Source organism: Calypte anna, chromosome 27, assembly GCF_003957555.1.
Source record: "Calypte anna isolate BGI_N300 chromosome 27, bCalAnn1_v1.p, whole genome shotgun sequence".
NCBI classification, from domain to species: domain Eukaryota; kingdom Metazoa; phylum Chordata; class Aves; order Apodiformes; family Trochilidae; genus Calypte; species Calypte anna.
Window position 1 is genome coordinate 3,218,787 of NC_044272.1, and position 20,995 is coordinate 3,239,781.

General features: G+C 49.9%; 1 protein-coding gene across 9 annotated transcripts in view; it reads right to left on the reverse strand.

The window, feature by feature from the left end:
• MAPT (microtubule associated protein tau) overlaps positions 1–17,212 on the reverse strand; it is a 50,130-nt gene extending 32,918 nt beyond the window's left edge. For 3 of the 9 annotated variants that reach the window (XM_030465954.1, XM_030465955.1, XM_030465956.1), the window contains exon 1: positions 17,091–17,206. The gene's annotated coding sequence lies outside the window, so the exon portion shown is untranslated. Of the gene's footprint in view, positions 1–17,090 lie in introns of all 9 variants that reach the window. The other 6 variants (XM_030465957.1, XM_030465953.1, XM_030465961.1 and 3 more) reach the window with 4 other exon arrangements.
• Between the last annotated feature and the right edge of the window lie 3,783 nt (positions 17,213–20,995).

The window sequence follows — 20,995 nt, forward strand, 5'->3', positions numbered from 1 at the left end:
ACTCACCCGTGGGCCCAGCAGCAACCACAGCCCTAAGAAAACAAAACAAAACAAAACAAAACAAACCAGGACAGGGGCTGGGAGCTGCCATGGAATTATCCCTGAGCAGAGAGGAAGGGACAGAGGCTCTGTCTGCAGCAGCTCCAGGGATCACGAGGTGGGAATTCATGGCTCAATTTACAAACACACAAATCCCCAAATAAACCAGGCAGGCGTTGGAGGAGGTGTTTGTGGCTGTTTGGTACTAAAGGAAACAGAGGAAGGAGAAAACTCAGCAGAAGGTGGGTGCAATGCTTTGAGAGACACTGGCTGGGTTTGCAAGCTCTGGTGCTGCTTGCTGGGTCCAACCCAGCAGCTCCATCCTTCACAAAATGTCCAAGCAATCATCCAAGCAAAGTAAAAGCCCTCTGTGCCTTGTGCTCAGCCACAGCAGCCTCTTGCTTCTCTGGTATTTAATCGACTCTTCCTTACTTGGACATGAAAATTCAACAAACATGAGCTAAGTGTTACCTCTGAAAGGTGATCAAACACAACCAGGGTTTTAAAAGAAAGCTTCATTCCATCTTAATTAAATTGGAGTGACAGCCCCATGAAATAACAGCAGCCTGAAAGGCTGTTCATAATTCATAAACAACTTGCTTTTCATCTCCTTTGTGTGCTTTTCCAAGTACTGCTTTTCCAAGAAGCTGACAGAGGGAGGAGTGTGGATGGTGATCTCATTAATTGCAGGCACTGGCTAATATGCAGGGAGCTGAGAAATTACTTGGAGTTTCAAGTTATCTAATCAAGAGGCCAGAAAAACTTTCTTTGGGTTCAAAGACAGACAAATGCCCCTTAGAACAACAGGACTTACAAAAGAAACAAACAGTCTCCAAACTTCATCTTTCTTCATTTGCTTCCTCCTTTTTTCCATGTTTAAGTCACTCCTTGGGGGCCTGGAACTTTTGACACCTTTTCCCTGGGCGTAGAACACCTTCCACGGACAGGAGATGGGTTTGGGTTGACAGAACAGCTTTGAGGGGTCCCACTGGCTTCATGAAAACCCATCTGGGACCTGAAGGCTACTGAGGCCAGGCAAGAGCTCCTCACATCACCTCATGACATCTTACTGAGCTTGGAAAAGAGATGGAAAAACAGGAGGGTGGTAACACCGAGGCTTCAAGTCCCAAGATGCCAGAATTCTGAATAAGCAGCACCAAAAAGGAACAGCAAAGCTGCATTCCAAGACATAAAGAACTCAGGGAACCATCAGCCCATCCAAGCCTGACCTCTCCACAAGCTAACCACCTGGCAAAGGTCTCCAGGCTAAAGAAAAGCCAAGTGATATTCCTGTGCTGACAAGTTCCTCAGAGTTGCTGACAATTAAACTAAGAGAATTTGCCACCTCAAATCAGCTTAGGCCCAGCTCAGCAGCTGCCTCCAAGCAGGGTGGCAATTAGGAGCCCAGATTATCCAAGCCCCCAAACTCCAGCCCAGGGCCTGAGCTGCAAAGAGTAGCTGGACTCAGGAGATGGGAAATGGTTTTATCTTGCCAAATAAAAGTGACCTCCCCCAGGAGCAGGAATGTGCTGGGAATCACTTGAGGGAAGGGACACAAGTGGTTTCCAATGTGGGAATATTAACCCAGCACTCTGGTGCATTTACAGGAGGGCATTTAAGGGCAACTGCTGCCCAGGGAGGTGTCAGCAACCCTGCATCACCCTTCCCATTCCATCCTGTGATGCAAAGATCAGGCTGTCTCTAAATCCACTAACTTTAGCTAGATTAAAGCTCTGATCAGCAGGGCTTACACAGCAGCAAAAAAGGAAGCAACAGGAGTTTTAAAGCTTGCCCTGCCTGTTCAGGGGGGCTCTTCATGAAAAGAAGGAAGAGAAGCCTCTTTGGCAGGGATTTATTAGGCTACTTTTGGATTTCTACCCAACCCCCTGCCAGAGTATCTTCAAGTCGTGTATTTCACAAAGCCACGAGATGGTCTATGGGTGGATAAATTTTTCCTCCCTCAAAATCCTGCTTGCCTGGGAAGCCTTTAAGCAGTTGAACACACAGAGAGGATCAAAGAGAAGGCAGATCTTATTTACCAGCTAATTCTCTTCGACTCTTCCCATCCCAGGCTCAGCCCAACTCACTGGAAATCAGAGCATCTTCCCCTGCTGCTGCAGGTTTTAAGGGGGGTGTCCCAGCCCCCAGGCTTGTACCAGACATTATTCACTTAAAAGAAAATGGTGGAAGCCCAAGATTTCCCCTGCACTGCCTTTCAAAAGCTGTGATGCACGCTGGGATGTAGCTGAACTGTTGTGCCTGGCCAAGAACTCACAGAGGCTCACAGGTTGCTGGGGGAGCTGCTCCCCGGGTCACCCCCTTCCCACCCAAAGGAACCCAGCAGGGAAGGAAAGGCAGCACCCAAGTCAGTGGGGTCTTCATCTGTTACCTTCCAGCACTAGCAGGAAAGTAGCACTAATGTGTGCCTGGATGGGGAGAGGAAAAAGAGGAAAGAAAAGCTGCCAAAAACGCTGCTGGAGCCTCCATGAATTAGGACAGTTGACAGTGTTCTGTCCCATCAAAAGTCTCTTTTACCTTGCCTGGCAAATCACACCATGAGGAGGAAGAAAATTGCTTTGCTGAGAGACTGCAGTGCCTCAAGAAGGAACACTTGATATCCATCCCCATGAACCAGCAGCTGCTGCTCCCCCTGGCTCCTGTGGAACACTTACCAAGGATGTTCCCATGCTAAGAAGTCAGGGAAGGTCCCTCTCACAAAGCAGTTGGTGGTAAAAGCAGCCTGGCAGGGCTCAGCTGGTCATGGACATTTGCAATCTACCACAAGCAGGACTGTTAGTGTGGGCAGCACTTTCTCATGGTTACCACACTTTTCTTCATTACTATGAGCTCAGAAACAAACTGACAGGACTTATTTCCTGCTCCAGTGGGTACCACAACACAGCCCAGGGCAGGGAAAGGCTGAAAGACACAGGATGACCCCCCCCTTATTTCCCTGAACACAATTTGGGAGGGCCTTGAACACTGTCACACCCTTCCTGGATTCCCAGACAGAGCTCCTGAAACACAATCACTCAAACAGCTGCACAACACCCTAAACTTGCCCTTGCCAGACACCAAACATCTTCCAAGATGCAAAACAGCCGTGCTGGCTGAGGAGACAGCGTGGAGCTGAGCTCTCAGACAGGCACTCACCCCACCTGTGATGGGATCAACCAAGGTGCCAGCTGAAGGAGTTCTTGGCAGGTTGGAGAGCAGTGATTCCTTGAAAGCAGCTTTGCTCTGCAGCACCACCTCCATTTCCCAACCTGCTGCTCTGCTGTAGGACCCAGCAAAGAGAACCAAAGCTCAGCTCCTTGCCTTTCTCCCCAGGCTTTTGTAGTGGTACCCCTACAACAGAATCCATTTGCTGTACCAGAGCCACAGGCTTAGAGAAAGGGCTGAACCTGAGCTGAACACGGGATCTGATACAAGCCCTGAGCCCCCTGCAGAGCAAACACCATCAGCACACTCTGCACTGAAGAGTTTAACTTAAATATTCTGCATTTAAGTGCATAATTTGCAGAGAGAAACCCCCACAGCCGCCTTCCCACCAGTCCCGTGATTTTATGTTTTGATTTTTTTTTTCTTCTCCTTGTTGCAGAAGAAAACAGCCACCACCCAGCTTCCCTGTGGTGCAGTGACAGTGCCCCCAGGGACACAGGAGCAGGATTAAGCCTTCCTGTGCTGGGAAGGGCCACATCCTGCACTGCCCTGGAGCTGCTCCAGCCAGCTGGCCTCAGTGCAAGCAGGCTGCACATCAGTTCTTTCCTCTTTCCTTCCCTTTTTCCCTTTTTCCTTTCCCTCTCTGTGTACAAGGGCAGATGGTGCTGCTGTGTTTGGTGCTAAGCTCAAAGGCTGCTGCCACTGAAAAGGAGAGATCAACGTGCATGCAGAAGCCTTAAATAGGAAGATAATTTAATGAGGAGGAAGCTTCCCTTACAGCTGTAACTGGAGTTGGAGATCTGGATGCTTCCTAACACCTTCCACCTCAGCCAAGGTGGTAACGTGTGAGTGCAGCCCAGGAAAGGCCCAGAAGTTGGGGTGAAAAAACGCAGACACCTCAAGGCAACAAGGTTTTGATTGTGGAAAGACCCAAAGGGCAAGGCCTCTTACCTCAGAAGTGAGCAGAGCAAGGCTGCAATTCCCCAAGGCAGTCTCAGCCCACACTTATTCCTTACAGCACCCTCCCAGCAGGTGGATCAAGGCTCTAACCTGCAGCAACTGAAGCCCTCAGGAGCAGAAGCTGCATGGGACAGAAGATGTGACAGCAGTGCCACAGGTTTTGGAGCACCAACACTGCAGAGGTGGTGCAGTATGGCAGACCAGCACCAGCTGCACCTTGAGCCCCTCCAGGTTTGCCTCCAGCTTGAAAAAAGCACTGTGAAGATACAAGGTATGCGCTGCTTGCTTGCTTTCATCTCAGCTGCTCCTCTTCCTTTGATTTCACAGTGCTGACAACATCCATTGCACCCTGACAGGACACCCTTCAGCTCTCTGAATATTCAAGGCTGCCAGAGTAATGAAGACATTAAATATAAAAGATTTTTCATGTCACAGCTCTGGCCTACAAATGCACATGATCCCAGCTGGAGTGGATGGGACAAGAACCAGGGAAGTGCTGTGGATGCTAACATTGCAGATTTTTCTCAGGGTAAGAAAACCATTCAAGGTATCTTCTCAGATTGGGCCTTCATTTCTTAAGTTATTTTGAGCTGTTTTCAACACATGCCTAGAAATTAAAATGATGACAACAGCACCATCTGCTCCAGCTACTGCCATTGCTCTTGCAGCCATGTAAAGCCTGTACTATGGAAGAAGCCAAGTCAGGGGAGTTTTCTTAGGGAGCAGTATTTTACTTCCAGAGGATCCAAGCCTGCAGAGCTCCTGGCTGCAAAGATCACTTATTCAAGAGTGGGCTGCAGGGTGGTAGAGCAGAGAGGCTTCCACAAGGCACAGGGAGGGAAGGGAAAGGGTGTCATAGAATCCTAGAATGGGCTGGGTTGGAAGGGACCTCAGAGATCATCAAGTCCAACCCTTGATCCACTCCCACTGCAGTTCCCAGCCCATGGCACTCAGTGCCACATCCAGGCTCTTTTGAGATATCTCCAGACACAGAGAATCCACTACTTCCCTGGGCAGCCCATTCCAATGCCTGATCACCCTCTCCAGAAAGAAATTCTTTCTAATCTCCAACCTAAACCTCCCCTGGCACAACTTGAGACCCTGCCCTCTTGTCTTGCTGAGAGTTGCCTGGGAAAAGAGCCCAACCCCCCCCTGGCTCCAACCTCCTTTCAGGGAGTTGCAGAGAGTGATGAGGTCTCCCCTGAGCCTCCTCTTCTCCAGCCTCAATACCCCCAGCTCCCTCAGCCTCTCCTCACAGGATCTGTGCTCCAGTCCCTTCTCGAGCTCAGTTGCCTTCTTTGGACCCTTTGAACCCCGTTGTTCACTGCCCTCCAGAGTGGTGAGAAGCCTGGGGTAAGAATCCCTGACACACACATGTGCAGTGCCAACTTGCCTGAAAAAACACAGCTATAGGAACACAGGGCTCTGCACACTCCTGTGACAAACCCTCCCCACACAGCCCACAAAGCTTATTTTCCTAAGCCCTAACTCCCAGCCACTTGATACAATAGGGATTGAATACAGGTCTGCATCTGCAGAGTCATTTATCTCCAGCTGCTCAAATAATAAACAAAGTCAGGATATAAATATATAAAATTATAAATATAAAATAAATATCAGGCAGTGAATGAGACTTGAAAAGGATGCTGCCTGAGGACATGGTTTAGGGGTAGGTCATCAGGAATAGGGTAATAGGGATAGGAGAAGGTTGGACTCCATCTTAAAGGTCTTTTCCAGCCTGAGCAATTCTATGATTCTGTGATTTTTAATCCAAACTGGGCACCAAACACCCTTTGGCCTCAGAGTGTCCAGTCCTAGCATCCCAAAAATGATTTGACAGCACTGGCAGGCAGCAGGATACCTGATCTGGAGGGTCTTTGCCCTGTACAGGGGAAAGAAAAGAGTCATGAATTCTTGACACACTGGTTTCTTACCCTAGAAACAAACACACCAGACCTTGAAAGTTTTGGGGATTTTAGCAGGACTCATCCTCACGCAACAAGAAAGGGCTCAGAGAAGGCAATTTAATTTCTGACTAGTTCTTCTGCATTAGTTTTGCTTTTCATGTCAAAGGGACACTCCAGATGAGGTCAAAAGTCAGTGTGTTTCCTGAATGTCTTTTTTGGAGGCTGAAGACACAAACAATGGGCCATTTATCAAGGATTTCTGCCACACATCTCCCTTGTCATGGTGTTGCATAACAGTAGAAAAACCACTGTTCCCTCAAAATGTTCACAAGACTACTTATTAAAAATTAATGCACCATTTTTAAATTAAATCTTTATGAGAAGGGGCAACAAGGTAAATCCAGGGGGGAACCAAACAAAGCTGGAGGAGCTGAAGAAAAAAGCCACCATCAGGAGGAAGCAGAGCCTCAGGATGGGTGCACCATTCACCTCCTAACACAGAGGGCAGGGACTGGGACGTGCCAGGCAAGGAGGGATGGGGAATGGGTGGGCATTCCAACAGGGTCACACCTCACCAAGAAGGAGAAACTACTGCCCCAGCCTCAGGGAATGGTGTGGACTGGGCTGTTCCTGGGCTGTCACTACTCAGCCAAGGGTGCTGGTGCCTGTTTCAGGTCCAGGTTTCCCATTCCATGCCACCAACTGTGGGTGGGAGGTGTGGTGGGAGATGGTAGGAGATATCTCCTGGTATCCAGCACAAGTCTAAAGAATTTGAGAGCCAGAGTTCTTGCTTCTAAAACAATAAAAACCCAACAAAAGCTCCATTTCTACCTTTCTTTTTCATGGAAGAAATGGTTTGACTTCGAGGAAGAACAGTTTGAACCATGCTGAGGCATGGATTTCCAAGTGAATAAGGACCAACTGGAAATAAAAACCTTTATACACAAAACACATCCCTACTGAGCACTGGGGTGTCCCTCTCCAGCTGCTCTTCACCCAGTTTGGGCCACTGGGGATGACAATCAGGTAGCAATCTGCCTTGCCTCAATTCTAGTTTACTGAGACAAGGAGCAGGTGCAGGCAGCATGAACTGTGACAACCCACAGGGGAACCCAGCCCATAAATTCAACCAGAGTTGTAAAGCCACCATTTCACCTCCCAGCCCAAAGGCTACAGGAAAAGCAAGTTTAAAAATGAGCATCCATGTGAATTTCATCCTCCCCAGGAATTAGCTGGAAGCCCAGTTAGTGCCTCATCTTTCTTACCACAGGGATGAAGAGTGGAGACTGTCCAGATTACCCCAAGTCTAGGAATTCAGGCTCAATCCTTCCTAGTACATTTGTTAAAAATAAATGAGGTGCAATCAGTCTCCTCAGGGATTTTATCCTCTTTCAGCTCTAAATGCAGCTCTGCTGTCACATGTATGACATGTAAAAAAAGGACAGCCTGCTTCAGAGCCTTACTTCTTGCTTAAAATAAGATTGCTCCTGAGCTCAGGTTACGAGGGATCCATTCATGTTTGGTAAGGTCACAGACTCTCTCTAAATCACTAATACAAAGGCTGAAATAAGCAGGGTTGCCACTATTTCAGTACTGCTTTTTATTGCATAGACACAGAGTATTTGAAGAGGCTCTGACCACACCTAGAGCCTCAGTGCTTTGTCATTCCTCCTGGAGGCTGACACTGCCTTGTCCTCACAACAAGCTTTACCCACCTTCCAGAGCTGTCTGCTTTTCCAGAGCATTTCCCTCTGCCCAGGCTGCAGGACTCCCAATGCCTTGCAGTCCATACTTGGTTCCAAAATTCACTTTCCACACCCTGCACTCCCCCTTCAGCACCACCTGGATACACCCAGCACCTTCTTGCTAAGGAGAACTGTTCACTCCATTACCCCTCAAGCTCTTTTGCCACTTGGTAAGGTGCTTTTTATCTGCACACAAACCCTGCTACAGGATTGTTCCATTTCAGAACTGAAGAGCCAAGAAGCTCTTGGATGTTCTGAGAGGAAAAAAATCCATGGAGTCAAAAATCCCTCAAAAAGGGGAGTACATGGGTAACAATAACTAGTGAAACAGGCTCTGGAGCTGAGCATGGACCTCAGACAGCCCTGACAATAAACCCTGTTATTAGACACAATAAAAGAAGTGACATATTTGAGATTAGGCATTAATAAGTGCCTGCACATGAAGTAGCATTCATGACTCCCTTCCCCTGTCGCCTGGAGGAACCTGGGGAAAGGGAGGAGCTGGCAAGGTAATTCAGCTAAGACTAAAATAGAGAAAAAGGCAAAACTCCTGCAAAATAGGCTTCAAAACTGTCAAATAAGGATGCAGTGATGGCAGCTCAGTAGTGCTGAAGGTGAGAGAGATTCCCAGTGCTGGAGCCCAGTGCACCCTGCAGGGAGCTGGGCCCCATCCTGCTCTCAGCCACTCCAGCTGCCTCAGTGAGGAGGCTCCCAAGAGCACACCATGGATCTGGGTCTGCCATGGAGGATTTAAAATGGAAGGAAAAGAGGACTGAAATAGTAAAGATGAATGAGAAAGGAAAGGAGACAGGACATGCCCACATGTGCTCGTGGTGCTTGGATTTGGCAGGTGCCCAGGATGCACACACTGCTCAGGAGAACAAATGGGAGCACGGTGATCAAGTCCTTTCTCCAGCTCAGTTGCCCTTTTTTCAGACCATTTGTCCACCTCCACCACCCCTCCAAGTCTCCTCTTTACAAGCCCCACCGAATCACTCTCTTTGTTACAGGCCAGGTCCAATCCCCTTATTTTAGTCCCATCCTTTCTGAATCTGTTCTCTTGCTTACTGCTGGGTAGTGACCACAAGCAACACCCCAGCCAGAGCAGCAGATCTTTAGCCAGCTGGAGATCATTTTTGTACCTAACAGCAGCATTTATTACTTCTGCTTGCACATGCCTGCCAGGCACTCCATTATTACACAAGAATTTGAAGATGTCCATTGTTAAAAGCTCTTTCTACAAACCCCTCCAGCTAGCTCCAGGGCACACGGTTTGTCATGCTGATGAGGCAGTAGGTAAAACCACATGTAAAGCAGGCACTTCAGAGGGCAGAATTTGCTCAGGGTAAACTCTGAAATTGAATTCAAAGGAAGTGGAAGCAGAAAATGAACCACAAAATGGAGTTCTGATTTCGGATTGGATCCCAGCCTTGGGCTAATACCTGATGTTTCACACCACAAGCTACAGCTACCAGCAGAGAGCACACAAAGCTTCACTTGTGTAACACAAGCCACCTTCATCACAGGTCTCACCTTAAACCACAAAGGTAATATGGTGCCAAAACCACAAAGGTAATATGGTGCCAAAACCACAAAGGTAATATGGTGCCAGCAAATCTTAGCCCCTCACATCCAGGATCTGCAAGAGGAGGGTAATAAAATCCTCAGTACCTGCAGGGAGCTTGCTAGGCAGCACTGAGTACACTCCTGGCAGACCCCTTCTGTCACTGATGTGTCCTCAAACTACCCAATGAACAAGCTCACCTTGAGCCTGGCAACCCAAGACAGAAATGTTTTCTCACCTAGAAGCTCAGTGCATGCAAATGTTCAGCCTGGGCAAATATTTCTGATGCTGCCATGCAGACCCACTGCTCCTGACCACTTCCCACAGCTGCACCTCCACTCACCCAGGTGCAACAGCCCCTTCCCTGAAGAGGGAGCCAAGGAGAAGACAATATGCACACCTGTCCTCAGCCTTCAGCTCTGCTCCATCTCTTTGCCCTCCTTATTGTGCACCTTCCATTCACAGCTCGATGCATCTCAGCCTGATGAGAGCTCACGTGGTCCCTGCCCTCACCACCCACCTCTGGGTATAATCCCCTTCACCCTCTGCACAAGGCTCACTCTGCTACCTGGACATAGAATCCTAGAATCCTAGAACTGGCTGGGTTGGAAGGGACCTCAGAGCTCATCAAGTCCAACCCTTGATCCACTCCCCCCGTGGTTCCCAGCCCATGGCACTCAGTGCCACATCCAGGCTCTTTTGAGATATCTCCAGACACGGAGAATCCACTACTTCCCTGGGCAGCCCATTCCAATGCCTGATCACCCTCTCCAGAAAGAAATTCTTTCTCATCTCCAACCTAAACCTCCCCTGGCACAACTTGAGACCCTGCCCTCTTGTCTTGCTGAGAGTTGCCTGGGAAAAGAGCCCAACCCCCCCCTGGCTCCAACCTCCTTTCAGGGAGTTGCAGAGAGTGATGAGGTCTCCCCTGAGCCTCCTCTTCTCCAGCCTCAACACCCCCAGCTCCCTCAGCCTCTCCTCACAGGATCTGTGCTCCAGTCCCTTCCCCAGCCCAGTTGCCTCCTTTGGACCTGCTCCAGCACCTCAAGCTCCTTCCTGAGGGGCTGAGGGGCCCAGAACTGGACACAGGACTCAAGCTGTGGCCTCCCCAGGGATGAGCACAGGGGCAGAATCCCTTCCCTGGACCTGCTGGCCACGTTCTTCCTGAGCCAGCCCAGGATGCCATTGGCCTTCTTGGCCACCTGGGGCTACATGTGAAGCTTTAGCAGCCAGCCCAGAGAAACATGGCTCCTCCATCACTCTGTCTCACATCTTGACTTTGACAGCCCAGCTCTGCCCTCCTCTCAACTGAGCACGTGCACAGCTGGCCAGATGTGTTCACTGCACCCAGCAGCTCAGGTGAAGTGACACACTTCACCTTCTTACAAGTGACTTCTTGTAAGCAAGAGATACACACACACCTTCATGGGAAGACCAAGCCAGTGCGTCCAGGATCAAAGCCAAGTTTTGAGCAAATAAAAGATTTTGACCACTCTCAACACCCCCCTGCTCCTCCAAGTTCAACTGCAAAACGGCATCCCGGCAAACTCTTCTTCCCAGTGTATGGAAGACAGTTGATTTCACTCAAAAATGCAGCACAGACATGCACAGTGCTGAGCTGGACATGATCAAGGATCATGGGAGAAGCTTTTTTAGATTTTTTGAGCCTTGAGGAAATTTCAAACAAACACCTTGAGGAATTTCATCCTGCAGCAAGCGACTTGACACACTGATGCATCTGAAATGACATCAGGCACTTCCAGGCAGTCTGGGACAGGAGCTGATGTGGAGCTGTCAAGTAAAAGGCAGACAAGTGGCAGAAAGCCCTGCAACTCCATTCAACAGGCCACACACAGACACACACACACACACACAGACACTCACACACACAGACTCACACACACAGACACTCAGACACTCACACACACACACAGACACTCACACACTATTCAAACCAACAAACAAAAGTGGTTTCATTGCCTCTCTTGTAGGTGCTGAAGTTTCCCCACACACTGCAGAATTTAACAGAGCTCTCTTCCTATGGGTTTGTATAATCTGTCCCTTAAGACTTCACCTCATCCTTCCATAACCCCCATCAACCTTCCTCCTTCCCCTGGGCCTCCGAGGAGCACTGTCCTCCCTGTGCATCCCACCCTGAAGTAATTCAAGGAGAATCCTGAGGGCAGGAGGGTGCTGATGGACATACAGCAATACCAGATCTGATCTAAGGAGAGAGGTCAGGGCAGGTACAGTGTGCAGGCTGCAAAGATGGAAATAATTAGCCCAACTGCAGGAATAATCCTTTTAGCTTAACAGAAGGTATCCCCTGGTGCTCCCTTTCCTTGGATATTTAAAGGAAAGACACTGAATCCAGGAGCCACACCACAGGTAATGAATGCCTTCACTAATCCAACTGGTTGGAAGAGAAAGGGGGGAAAAAAAAAAATAATCAGTGGATTGACTTCTGAGGAGCATGGAAAGCTCATAAGACTAGGAAAGAAAATCCACTCAAGGCTGAAGGCACAGATCTACCTCCTCCAGACTCCACTGTAAACTGCATATGCTCTCCACAGGCACTATAAAAACCAGCCTACAACTGGCAGATTTCAGTGTGAAGCAAAGCTCCAACTCGTAGATGGAGGAGATCCAGCCTGCTGCAAGAAGAGATTCAAAGAATCCTTCAGTTCTTCATTAAAAACCACTCATGGGGTTACCTACAGGGTCACAACTCTCTGCTATTCCAGGCTGACCTACAAAGACAGTCTGGGATCTAAGGTTGGTTGTACTATAAAGCCAGGTGGGAACAATGATGTACAGAGCACCCACTCCATCACTTGTGCTCCAAGAAGGAGCAGTGATCCAAACTGAGAGCTGCACCTCTGAGCCAAACTCTGCCCAGGGGTGGTTTGAGATGAGTGGGAACATCTCTGCACTGTTCTGCAAGGATTAACAATCCAGCTCGAATGACTTCTGCAGTTACCTCCTTTCTTTCCTGTCTCCACCAGCAGGCAGAGCCCTGCTGGCAGCCTGGGCACTGCAGCACTGCATACTGTCTTGCTAAGCACCCCCAAAGGTAAGAATGTGCCCTGGGGGTGAGCCCCAGACACGGGGCCAGCCCAGCCCTGGAAGCTGAACACTACAGTCCTGAGGCAGAAAGCAGAGATTACATTGGATGGGCAGAAAAACTTAGAAATGCAGCTAACTAAGCTCGGATGTAACCACAGCACTGGTGAGAGAACCCCCAGGAGCTGCTTTCCTTCTACCAAGACATGGGCTGAGCTTCTCTGAACAGAGGCTGGGAACAGCCAGGATGCTGAGCCTGGGGTTCCCCCTCCACCTGGCTAAGGGGCAGGGAAACAATTATCCCTGATCTTCTTTAACAATCTCAGCTGTTCCAGTCAAGCTAGAGAGGTCCATTTTGCTTTGGCAAGACTCACAGGGCTTTTTCACACAAGACATGTACCCAGAAAGCACAACACACCACCCCATTGTTCAGGGTTTGGCTTTCTTTATCTGTGTGCAGAGCCACAACCCTCCTAAACCTGTGCCATGTTTCAGCAGCTCCAGAGATAGCCCTCTCAGCATCACCCGGAAAAAGGATCCACGAGTCTGTCACAAGACCAGGACACAAGCTTCCAGCTCTCGTGGTCCAGTCCCACATCTACATACAGCCTCAGAAGCAATAAGCCAACCTCCCAGCCAACTGACCTCACCAACCTGCAGGCTAAACAAACTGGGAGATACTGGGAGCTGTGTGGAAGGCAGTGTCCTCATTCTTTTTGGACCAATTCATCAAGTGTCAGAGCATTGCCACAGCTAAATTAGCAGCACTCCTTCAAAAGACATAAGAGCCAACAACCAAACCTCATCAGCACCCTGGGCTGGCAGAAGCAGCTCAAGACAAACTCAAAACTACACCTTCCTTCCAGCTTATGAGTAATGTTCCTATTGAGGCAAAAAGGGAATGGCCACCCTCAGCACTTCCCCTCAGCCAGTCCTTCATGATCCAATTTTCAATGTTTTGCAAACCAAGAGGGATTTGTCTGGAAGTCTGGACACAGAGACACCCCAGCACCTCCAACAGCAATGCCAAACACCCACCCAGGCACACACAGACACCAACCAGCAAAACCATTCCACCTGGGGTTGCTGCAAGTGTCAGGATGATTTGTTACTCCCATGCTGATGAACACAGGCTTTCAGAACCCTCAGAGGCACCATCTGAAAAAACATTTTCAGTGTGGCTTTTCCCAGCTGTTTCCAACAGCCCAATGATGCTGCAAAGCCCAGCTTTCAAATGAGGCTATAAAGGTCTTCAAGGAGCAATTCAGCTCTACTCCCCACTACCACATGGTTAAGAACCACCCAGCTGAGTCCCAGCACATAGGCAAGGAGGTAACCAATTCCCACAGCTGGCAAAACCCTTAAAAACTAATAATAATAAAAAAAGACAGGGATGCAAGACAGATAAACAAGCATGCAATGAAAACATGGCTCCCTAAAATGAAGCTGAGGAGCGTGAAAGGCAGAAGATTAAGACACCCACCTGACTGGCATGCTACAAGTGTCCCTGACTAAAAACACCAGGCTCAGCCTCAGGGTGGAAACAGCACTTAAAATGTCACATTTCCCTCATTTTTATCCCATGAGAGCTCTTCTCCTGGCCAGGGCAGCAGACTTCCTCGTGGCTTTTGGGAAGGAAGCTGCAGCACTACTTGTTCAGGACAGATAAATCTACTTGGTGCACCTGGGTCCTGCTGAAACTGTTTATTAAGCACAGGGGGAATGGGACAGCTGGAATGAAATGCCTTGGGAAGGAACAGGCTGGAAGCAGAGGCCATCAAGGTGATGCAGAGGAACTGATGTAGGGTGAGGAAGACTGGATTAGAAACCTTATCCATAATACTTAAAACTTGAAAAGGGTGAGTAGTGAGAGAGTGAGACACAAAACTCATACTAATGCCCCTGTCACTCCATCTCCTTTCCATGGGAACATCCCACAGGGCACACTGAGGTTTTGTCACTTCTGATGGAAGGATATGTCCCTCTCTTTGCCACCTGCCCCTTCCAGAGTAGCTACAAGCTCTGTTCTCCCAGGCAGAGACCACAACATCTTGATGTGTCTCCTGTACCTGTCAGATGGGACCTTTACAACAAGTTTACCAGAAAGCTGCAGATCAGCAGTGAGCTGTTCCAGAGCAGGGCTGAACAAATGGGCCTCTTTTAGAGAGAAACAAGAGTCTTCATTGAAATGCTTCAAAGGAAGACAATCATGATTCACACTTTCACTCATTAAACAAGGCAGATTGGGTTTAGCTCAAAATTCTCAAGGGTCATCTTCTGGTCATCTCACTGTGCAAGATGAAGACAGACCCACACAGCACTGGACACCTCCCTGCATACACCAAGGGTCTAATAATCCTTTAAACCAAACAGAGCTCACCAGGTGTTTCATTTTAACATCTTTGTATTCAAGATTCAACTATCTTAAGAGCTTCTTGTGCCACGACCAAGCTTTGTGGAGGATGGAGAGGCAAACAACCAACCTGTGGGACAGGCATCACCTTTTTCCAGATCCTGGCCTCAAAAACCTGCATCTTAATTCCAAAGCTCTAAACACAAGCCTTCACCCCCCAGGATGAAGCAGCATGAGGTACCACCAGGGAATGGCATAGGGAAACATGCCACAGACATACAACTCCTTCCAAGCAGCATTATTCTATCTAGAACAAGAATAAGAACAAATAATGTTCTTATCAGATGTAAACTGCCTGCCTGGAAAACCTCCATGCACCAGTTAAGTCAGCCAGCACCTTGCTTTTCTCCTTAGCTGCCCATCTTGGGAGGAAAGCTAAGAATTTTGCATATCCAGGTGGAACAAAGTGTAACTGGGTTAGACTATTTCTCATTTCTAGAGAGTATAAGATTTTAACATTCCTTCTCTCAAGAGCAGCCTGTAAATGCCCAACTGAGACCTGGGTCGATTTACCACCTTGAGAAAAAAAAAAATTGCAAAAAAAAAATACAAACTGCACAAGGAAAAATCATTAAACACTCCCCATCTGTGGTGTTGGCAGCAAAGGTAAAAATCCTCTTATGGAAGAGGGCAGCCATTGCTGCCTCAGTAGTGAATTAGTGATCCTCAGTAGTGAATTTTGTTCCACTCATTCAGACATCTGCCCAGATCCACACAGATAAACGTAGGGCAGCTCAGGAACACGCTGCATACAAATTGCTGAAGTGACAGCTGAGCTCATCTCTGCTGCTGGTTCCAGCAAACCCGTTTCTAAGCAAGCCCAGCCTCTGGCTGCAAATGGAGCTGCACCTCGTGTGGTGGTACCACCAGCAAATGGAAGGAGAAAACTCCCTTTAAAGTGATGGCAGCTCCGTTCTGCAAGCCAACAACAGGGTTGTGTTTCTAGGTGTTTAAAATAAAATAATTCATCTTCCCTAAGCAAATCCTTCCTGATGCTAACATGGCAGACAGGGATGCAGGCAGAAATCTCCATCCCTCATCTGAAGTAAGTGGTTTCTACTCCTTATGGGTTTAATTACTCCAGTCCAGGAGGGCAGGTGTGCCACACTGTGTGTCTGGAAATACCTGGTAAGAAAACTTCCCTGTTTCACACCTGGGAAATTAAGATTTAAAACAAAGAAACACCCCAACAACTGAAGGGAAAAAAAGACAAACCCCAGGAAGGGGACTAGCCCCGTGCCCCAATTTTAGGACAAGCAGCACAGGAAGAGAATAGTGAAATGGGCAAGGGGGCAATTTCAGCATGATTTGGGGACACCCACGAGTGGCAAGGGACACCCAGGGACCAACACCACCAGTTACACCAACAACACCCAGCCCTCAAGCCCACGGGGTTGGAATACACCCATGATTTACCAGTCCAGGAACCCACCTTGGGCCACCTCACTATTAACACTGAAATCCCTTAACCCGGGCATCTGGGGGAGATGCAACAAAGCGAGACAACTCCGGGGTGCCATGACCTCAATACCGCTCACCAACCCCCCGAAAATTCGGGCAGGGCGTGGACAGCTCCTTTTTATGAAGGCCTTTACTCATGATTTCAATTATCGCTTCATTTCTCTTTGATAATTACAGCTACACACCGTCCCCCCCCTCCCTCTCCCTCTCCCTCCCCAGCGGGGCGGCTGCAGAAGATGGCACCGCGCCGAGGGCGGGAAGGCGCTGCCCGCCCCTCCTGCCGCAGCCCCTCCGGCACAGCCCCAGCCCCACCTGCCGCAAAGAACGGGGAGGAAAACCCAAAAAAAAAAAACCTCGACAAAGGAGCAGACAAACCAAACCATCCACCTTCCTCCTCCCTCCACACCGGCCACCCCGCCCCGCCGTGCACCTGCAGCCGGGCGGCAGCGCTGCCGCGGGGACGCGCCTTCACGCTGCTGCAGCGAGCGGGCGCAAGCGGGACCCGTGGGCGACACGCCCCTCCGGCGCCGGGTTTTGGGGATTGAAACGCCTAAGTTTGGGGTATTTTTATTATTTTTTTTTCCACCCGTTTCACGCTTTCGGCGTGAGGGGGGACAGCGGAACGCAGCGCTTGTCAACCGAGGTGGGGGGGGGGGGAAGGGGTGAGGAAAAAAAATAAAAAATAGTGAGTAGGGAGGGGAAAGGGGAACGCGGGTTGGTGCAGCGCTCCCTCACTCCCTCCCTCTCTCCCCGCCAGCCCCAGGCTGTGCCCTTACCTGCCGCTCACAGCGGTGTCCGCACCGGAGCCCGGCGGCGACTGACAGCGGCGGAGCGGGCGGAGCGGGGGCGGGGAGGGGCGGGGGGCGCGCGACAGCTCCGGAACCTTCGCCGAGCGGCGAGAGAGAGGAGGGGGGGGAGGGGGGGGGGAGGAGGAGGAGGAAGAAGGGGGGGGAGAAAGGAGTGGAAAGGGGGGGGGGGGCTCAGCCTCAGCGCGCATGCGTGGCCCCTCTACACCCACACCCCCACCCCCTCCCACTCTCCCGGGGGTGTTGTGCCCGGCGCACGCGCGGTGGGCGTGGCCGCCGCCGCCTTTTGTCTGCGGGGAGGAGCGCGCGCGCGGCCCCGTCCGGCAGGGGGCGCTCGCACGCTGCCCCCCCCCACCCCCTCCTCCCCCCTTCGCGCCCTTCCCGCCTTTTCCCCTCCCTCAAGCACACGGCGCCATTTTGTGAGGGGAGAAGGGAGGGAGCGGGGGGGCTCCCGCATCTTCACAGCGGCCTCAAACGCAGGGCTGGGGGGAGCCACCGCCTCTCACAGCCTCGGTGCTTGTTTTCCGCAGTCAGCCAGCCCACAGAAAGGCTTGCGTCAGGGCCTGGGTTCATCTCCTCAAGGGCTGGGTTCTGCATTCACTCGCTGAGGAGATTGGGTTCACCTCCTCTGGGGATGGAATCCGGATTCACCTCCACTGGATTCTGGGCTCACTACTTCTGGGGGTTATTCTGGATTCAACTCTGGGGATGGTTCTGAATTTACCTCTTGGGATGATTCTAGATTTGCCTCTTCTGGGGATGGGTTCTGGATTCACCTCTGTTCTGGATTCACCTCTTCAGGTGCAAACCAAGGGCAGATGTCTAGTCAAAAAGAAAACAAAAAACCAACCTCCTGGTGGAGGTTGTGAAAGGAAAAGCTTAATCTGGAAAAAAAAAATAGTAACAGATGTGGAACCTTGCAGCACATGAGGTCTAAAGGTGTCTTGAACACCCATGGAGAGTCAAAGCCATTATCTCACAACAGTTTCAATAACTCCAGAAGTACTGAGTGCAGTCATCTGAGGAGGCAAAAGCTGGATTTATGAACATGCAACACTGAGGATTTTTCTGGGTGAATAGAAATAGGTGAGGCACCTAAAACCAGGGAAATGGTTCTTTTCTGTCTACCTTTAAACTGGCTAAAAAGTACCCACAGTAAAATAGGTGGAGAATTTTCCCAGGGTAGACACATCTCTGGAAAAAAAAAATACTACTGCTTTGAGGATTGTAAAATAAATACTCCAGTGCTCCCAGGGGATCTGTGCTTGTGAGACAACAAGGAATGAGCTGAATTTAGACTTGCAGACAGTCCAATTCTGGAGCAGCAGCTCTTCCTACAGGCAGTACAGCTGTACCAGGAACAGCAGACTGACTGCAAACCAGCTGAGCGTCCTCCAGGACTTTTTATTTAAAGACAGCACAACCCAAAGGGACTCCCTCAGTTCTTAAAAGTGCTCAGGGTGACAACATCTGAAGTTATCTCAAAGCTCAGCTTTGCCTGCCTACTCCAAAGCCCTTCTGGATCCAGGAAACCATGGAGCATCCTTAGCCAGAGCCAGTGGATTTGTCACAGCTCTTTGTCACCTTCTGGCCATTCCTCCTCTGCTTTTTGGTTTTGTTTTGGTTTTTTTTTGCTGCTGCAGCAAAATCAAGAAGTTACAGAGCCGAGACCCAGAGTGGAGCTGTGAGCCCCAAGCAGAAGGAGCTCACAGGAATCAAGAGGAACACTTTGCAGGCAGATTTCTGACCTGCGTGCACAGCAGGGTGGGAGCTGAGACTTTAATTACTGCACAGAGCTCTACCTGTTCCTAGAGTGGTTTTGTTTAGAGGAAAAAGGGACCTGTGACTTTATCCTGCAATTCCAACTCACTCTTCTCTTTCCAGCCCATATTGCTGCGAGGTGGAAACAAGACATTCTTTTTAACATTATAAAAGCAACTTCCAGGCAGGAAAGCATGGAGCCTTTTACTTCCATACCTGTTTCTTCATCCATAAGACAAGGCTCATTTTCCTCCCAGGTGAGTTTTGTGGCTTGCTCCACACCCCCATCAAAGTTTTCCCTGGCAGGTGCTCCCAAACCCAGGACAGAACCCCTCAGGTCTCACCTGCAGCAGGAATTGACCTGCAGAAGAAGTGCAACTGTGTGAAAAATTCTGTGCTTTTAATTCTGACGTCCCCGGGGCCTCATCCCTCCACAAGCTGCTTCATTCCAGTCCCTTAATTCAGATTAAGGCTGCTTTTTGCTAAATCAGAAATGGCCCCAGCTGAAGTAAATCCTCTGCCTCTTAACTTTGCAGCTCCAGAGGGGATCAGAGCACAGTTGGCTCCGTTCCTTGCAAGCTGAAACCAAATCCACGTCATGTGCCACCCGGACAGGGTCCTCTCCAGCTGAAGTTTTATTTTCACAGGGTGATGCACCCCCACAGCCCACACCAAGGCCAGAAGTGGAGCTGTAAATCAGCAGCAGGAACACCCGGGGTGTGAGGACAGCAGAGAGGTTGTGACTCAGCAGAAAGAGCCAGCCCAGTCCTGGCTTCTCAGCAGCACAGGGCAGGGGAAAAAATAAATTCCCTGCTTTCCCTCTGCTCCCTCGAGCAAACGTCTGACAAAGTGGCACCAAGACACCTACACTTCCCTCCTGCCCCCAGCCCAGCTGGAAAAGGATTATTCCTTTTTCTTTCCTGCCCAGAAGGCAAAGAGAGCCCAACAGCTACAAAGAGAAGATGTAAGACCTGATACCCCTAAGGATGGATGTTGTTTAATTAATCATTATTCTGTTTCTAAATTGCAGGCTCCAAGAGGCTTTCCACATGGTTTAAACCTGGAGCATCTGCAAGAGGCAGAGTTGGCTCATCAGGGAGTTCCAGGATGTCTTCACTTAGGTGATCTTGTGGGAATTCAGATGTTTCTGGCTTCACATCAGATCAAGTTCAGACTCAGAGGACCTGGGATCCCAGCAGGACAAATGCTTGCAGGGAATTGGTGATTCCTCTTGTTATGTCTGTGCTTGGAAGATGCCAGAAGGAATGAAGATGCCACCACCAGGCTCTGCCTCTTCAGGCAACATCACTCTGGGCTGAAACAGGTTCTGATTTACCAACCACCACCCTGCCTGCAGACTCTGAAGCCCTAAACTGGTGCCCACCTGGAGGTTGCCTGTCCTTGCCACAGGATGGAGTCAATTCCTTGAGTTTCAGACAGGATTCAACCCCAGATCCAGTAGGAGGCTGCGTTGTGCACTAAACCCACCATGTTCTGCACTCCTGTTCCAACCTGCCCAGGAACGAACGAGCTCAAAACATCTTTGGCTTAAATGCAACAGTCCACCCAGAAAACACCTCGGAAAAGGTTTCTTTCTCTGCAGGAAGCACAGGATCTCCCAGAACAGGCCCAGGAGAGGAAAGGTGAGGATTTCAGCTTCCCAAGGTGAGGATTTCAGCTTCCCAAGGTGAGGATTTCAGCTTCCAAATCCCCAGGGACAACCTGGGAGGACCAGGGGGAAGCAGCAGAGGAGGCTGCAAGGAGAGCCCAGGGTGCAGGGTTGGGAACTGCATCATCCATCCCTGCGGACCCCGGGAAGGGACTCGGGAGTCCTCTCCTCAACCTTGTTCATGAGCAAATAAATAAAAATAAAATAATAAAAAAAACCACTACAAAGCAGAAAAAAAAAAAAAAAACCAACCTAGAAATTGCAAAGCCATCCTTGAGCCCTCCTCTGGGAAGAGGCCAAGCGTGCAAGGAGACCTCGCCCCTCCCCGCAGGATGGGGGTCTCTGTGACCCCCCCTCTCCCCACAGGGTTGGGGTCCCTGTGCCCTCCCCTTCCCGCAGGGTGGGGGTCCCTGTACCTCCCCCCTCATCCCTCAGTGGGGGTCCC